Here is a 5,609-nt window from a genome sequence, read left to right on the forward strand (position 1 = left end):
AACAGAGCAGTCATGTATAGCATGCTTCCATTAATTTATTTAAAAGAGGGCAGCCTGGGTGGCTCAGCGGTTTGGCGCTGCCTTCAGCCCAGGGTGTGATCCTGGAGACCCAGGATCGAGTCCCACGTCAGGCTCCCTGTATGGAGCCTGTTTCTCCCTCTCCTTGTGTCTCTGCCTCTCTCTCTCTCTCTGTGTCTCTCATGAATAAATACATAAAATCTTAAAAAAAAAAAGTTACTTAACCTATTTAAAAAAAATTTTTTTTAAAGAGGCTACATGGGGGCACCCAGGTGGCTCAGTCCAGTTGAACATCCAACTCTTGATTTTGGCTCGGATCATGACCTCAGGGTCGTGGGATTGAGCCCCACATCGGGCTCCCAGCTCAGGGCAGTGTCTGCTTCTCCCTCTCCCTCTACTCCTCCCCCTGGTTGCTCTCTCTTTCAAATAAATGAAATCTGTTAAAAAATAAAATAAAAAAGGCTATATGAATCTATGTGTTTGTAGATGCACAAAACATGTCTGGGAAAATGCACAAGAAACTGGTTGTTTCAAAAAAGGAAGACTTGTAGCCAGAGATGAGAGAAGCATACTCTTCTGAAATTGGGACAAAGCGCACACATCCACATCAACTATTCAAGGAATAGACTAAAAAAAAAAAAAGGAAAAAAAAAGAAGAATTGGAAAGAAAACAACTTTCTCAGCATGACATCAGTGTTACTTAGGGCTCTGGCCCACCACGCAGGGTCCAGTGCACCACTGGCAGACGGAGTGCCTCACTTGGGGAAGCCATGGATTATAGGACAGCTCCATTAGGATGGCACAGATTTGTGAAAGCGCTCTCATCTCCACAGCTGACATCTGCTCTAATCTCTGAATCTTAACTCTGGGCTTTCCCTCCACCTCATCTGAGCATCTTTTATCTTAATGGAGTAAAATATGATTGGCCCATTAGCAGCAGAATCACATAGTCCTTGACTGAGATTTCTGGCATTCTCTCTGTCTCTAGCCCATTAAATTACTTATCTCCTCCCATAGCTTTTACCAGGAGAGGTTCCCTTTCTCAGAAAATAGGAGTGGCACTCTCGACTAACCTGGATTACAGACCCATCTTCTGTACCATTTCCATGTGTTACACAATCCCTCATAAGCACAAGCTGATTACATATGAAGGTTTATGACACTGTGATTTCATTCTCGGGCCATTTTTCATGATTGGAAACTCTCAAGATGGTGACATTTTACAAATCTCAGCATACAAGTCAGTATTGCATGTAATAGAAACTCAATTGCAGTGGCTTCACCAGGTAACAGGCAGCCGGAGGACAGCAGTCCTAGGAGGTGGGCAGTCCCTGGTTGTACCATGGTTCCATGAGGCCATCAGGGACTCAGCCCATCTCCCTTTCCACTCTGCCAACCAAGAATGAAGTTTTCATTTTTATGGTCAAGCACCGGCTGCTAGATCTACTGATAGTGGGTCCACATTCCAAACAGAAGAAGTATAATGAGCCGAAAGACAAAAGGGCATGTGCCAGCTGGATTGGCCCTTGTTAGCAAGTTTTCCCAGAAGCCCTACCCAGAGACTTGTGTGCACATCTTACTGGCCAGAATTGTGTCACATGGTCACCCTAGCTGCAAGGGAGCCTTTAAAACTGAGCAGGTCTATTACTATGGGCAAAAATAGAATTCCAATCTTCTTCTTTTTTTTTTTTTTTTTTAAGATTTCGTGTATTTATTTCTTTAGAGACAGACAGACCATGCACACAAGCTACGGAGAGGGACAGAGGGAGAGGGAAAGAAAGAATCTCAGACTCTGCACTCAGCACAAAGCTGGGTGTGGAGCTCAATCCCAGGACAGAGCTCGCTGGATGCTGTAGTGGGTGCCCTGGGCACTTATTTTCCCTAACAGGTCCCATCTGAGGGGCTCTCTAGGACATGCCTTGGGCTGAAGAGAGTCTTTTTGCCCAAATTCAAGGGCTCTCCCCTAGCCCTCCAAGGAGGTCTCTGGATGATAAAGGCAGTTTAAAGGTCTGCCCCCCTAGCCACAGTGTGGGACAACGCTGAGGCTAGCCCAGCTCTAGAGCTACCCGTGGGCTCAGTAGAGGCCTGAGATGGGCCTGCATTTGGGTCAGTTCCCCTCAGCTGGATCCTGCGCCCCCCACCCCCCCACTGCCACACCAGGTGTGGTCCTGAGAGCACTCCCTCCATGAACTTCCCACATGCTTCTCTCTACTTCCTGGGGAGTTCTGCCTGAGACAGCAGTTCAGTGAGGAGGAGAGAAAGGTGGCCATGGTGGCAGATACTTTCCAGAAATGGGAAAAGATTAGCAGAGATGTCTGCTCTGAGGTACCAGGGGCAGGGAAGCAAGGGAGGATGTGGTGGGGGAGCTGCGATCTTGGCTGGTGGGATGCTGAGGGTTTCCATTATTTCTGTGAGGTAGAGGTGAGGTCATCAGGAGGATAAGAGGGAGTGGGAGAGGGAGAGGGAGAGGCAGGCAGGGCCGGAGGTTTGAGGAGAATGAATCCCTGAAACAGTGGTTGCGGAAAACGGGAGAGAACAGAAACACGCGTGGCTGATGAGAATGTAAAATGGTGTGGCCACCATAGAAGACTCTAGTTCGGCAGTTCATCACGAATTTAAGCACAGAGTGACCGTCTGACCCAGCAATTCCACTAGCAGGAATGTACCCCAGGGGATTAAAACATATGTGGATGGGCTGAATGTTTGTGGTCTCCCAGATTCATATGTTGAAGCCCTAACTCCAATGTGGTGACCCTGGGAGGTAGGGCCCACAAGGATGGGATTCCTGTCCTTATAGAAGAGACAGTCAGGCGTCAGAGTCTTGGTTTCGGCTCAGGGTCCTGGGATGGTGGTCTGAGATGGGCTCCCTGCTCAGCGGGGAGTCTGCTGGAGAGTCTCCCTCTGCTCCTCCCCCCTCGCTCAATGCACGCTCTTTCTAAAATAAATAAGTCTTAAAAAAAAAAAAAAAAAAAGAAGAGGAAGAGATGAGCTCTCTCTTTCAGCCAGAAGGCAGCCTGTCTGCAGGCCAGGAAGACAGCCTGCACCAGAGCCCCACCACGCTGGTGGCCTGATCTGGGACTTCCAGCCCCAGGACTGTGAGAAATGACTTCTGTTGTTTAGGGTGCCCAGTCTATGGCATTTTGTGTTGGAAGCTGGGACAGTGTGTCCACATAAAACCTCGTACATAAATAGTCACAGCAACATTATGCATAATAGTAAAAAAATAGGAATAAGCCAAATGTTCATCAATGAATGAATGAAGAGAGAAATGTGTGTCTCCATACGATGGGGTTTACTTGGCTGTAAAGAGAACGGTGAAGATGTGCTGGCCTACAGCCTTGTGAGGAAGAGCTGGAGGTAGAAGCACACTTATAGTGCGGGGAGGCCAGTGTGCTGAGAGCTGGGGGGGTGGTGGTGAGCTGAGAGCAGCGAGGAGGAGGAGGAGGAGGAGGAGGAGGAGGAGGAGGAGGAGTGGGGGGAGGAGGAGGAAGAGGGGGAGCAGGAGGGTGGGGGAAGAGGGGGAGGAGAAGTCAGCAGGTGAAAGGGAGGAAGGCAGGGTGAATGGCAGCCCTGGGCATTGAGGCGGGGACAGCGTGGCTGGGAGCTATAGGCAGGGGCACAGCTGGTGTGCAGAGAGGTGGGAGACGGGCTGGAATGGCCTTGGAAGCTACAGTCAGATGGCTGCTGGGTGGAGGATGAAAAGGGAAAGAGAGGAGCCCATTCAGAGGCCACCGTGTCACCCAGGTGAGAGACTGAGGGGGATGGGAGGCAGATCAGGGAATAGTTAGGAAAGGATGGTGGCTGCCTGGCTATGGGGGAGGGGGAAGGAGACTCTGGTAAACCTCTGTGCCTGGGAACAGGGAGATAGGCTGGTTTCAGGGTATTGTGGGCAGGTTGCACTCAGGGTGTCTGGCAGCCATCCAGGCAGAGATGTCCTGTAAGCTGGAGGCCACTTGCACCTGGAACTCAGGAGAGTGGTCCTGGCTGGTAAGAGATTTAGGTGACCCATGCGTAGTCCTGATGCCTGGGTCCCCAGGATGGAATGGGTGAGGGCCCTTAGGGAGGGTGGAGGGGAAAGGGCAACAGGCTGAGGCCGCCACCCAGAGGGCATCACCATTTACAGGGTGGGCGAAGACCCATGATGCTACAGGCAAAGGAAGAGCGTGTCACGGCAGGACAAGAGTCACGTGTCCACTTGCGTGAGGTTTGGGAATGTCCGCCAGACTTCACGACCAGGCGGGCACTGGTGACCTTTGCTACGGTGGCTTTAGGGGCAGATGCCAGGCTGCAGGAGGGTCTGGAGCATCTGCTGAGAGGGGGCAGGCTTGGGGACAGGGCCCTCTGCGACAGCCCTTATCAGCTGCGGCATTTATTTTTAGGTCTATTCCCCAACCAGCTGGTGCTTCACGAGGGCAGATGCTATTTTTACATCTTTGTGTTTCCACACAAAAGCCAATTTGTTCCGAACATAGTCAGTGAGCACCAACGGCGCTCCTTGAGCACTGCGCTCGGTCTTGATCTATGGCTGAGCCCACACTTCCGGTGGCCCTGACTGCAAATGAAGCTCTGGGCATGCTCTGCCACCCATCTGCCCTGTGACTTCCGGTGAGTTATGACATCATCTCTTGCAGTGTTTCCTCATTGGCAGTGGCTGATTTCTGAAACTGGTGACAAATCATGATGATTCTGGGACTTCTTTGGCTGCTGCTGCATTGTTTGCTGACCGAGGCGTTGGCAGGGTCAGAAGCCTGGGGTGGGGCGAGGATCAGACGGGGGAGCTGACACTTCCCAAGACCTCCCTTCCCAAGGGTCCTCCTGCCAGCTGTCCTGCCACAGGTCCCCATTCACCGTGGCCCACAAGGCCCCGCACACCCTGTCCCCTGCCAGCCTCTCTGGCCTCACCTCACACCCACGCTCACTGCTTGTGTGGGTTCTTTTCAGATTTTGTTCTCTCCTCGAGCCTTCCTGCCGCAGAGCCTTTGAACATGCTGTTCCCTCTGACTAGATACCCTTCTCTTAGTTCCTCACCTTGAGGACTCCTCTTCATTCTTTAGTGCTGGGCTCAAATGGGGCTTCCGCAGAAGCATCTCAGGTTCCTGAGGAACAGTGACCTCCGAGTGGCATACCTTCAGAGCACCCTGTGCTTTTTCGTAGCGTTTGGAGGGTGTGAGGGCTCCTTGCCCTGCTGTGAGTCCCCGCTTTAGAAGGCTCTACTCTTGACCTTCTCTGTCTGCCTCTCCCCACAGGCTCCTTGGAGCCTGGGCCCTTCCCTTTGGACCATACCCGTAACATGCAAGACCCCAGAATTCCCTGCTCCAATGGCCCCAGGCCCCTTCCCTTAAGGATGGATCATGTGGGGTGGCCACGGGGCAGCAAGTGGCAGGGGGTGTGGCAGTTTGTGCTAGTGGACGGGACTGTCCACATATGTGCATGTGGACCTCCCTTGGGCCAGGATAGCTCTGAGGGTGGCCAGCCACAGGGGGCAGGCTGACAGCAGAGCCAGATCTTATGCCAACCTACCCACATATAGGATTCAGAAGAATCAAAGAAGTTTAGTCTTCTAGGTCATTATGAAAGTATATTTGTCAGAG

Source organism: Canis aureus, unplaced genomic scaffold (assembly GCF_053574225.1).
Source record: "Canis aureus isolate CA01 unplaced genomic scaffold, VMU_Caureus_v.1.0 ptg000156l_RagTag, whole genome shotgun sequence".
Taxonomy (NCBI): domain Eukaryota; kingdom Metazoa; phylum Chordata; class Mammalia; order Carnivora; family Canidae; genus Canis; species Canis aureus.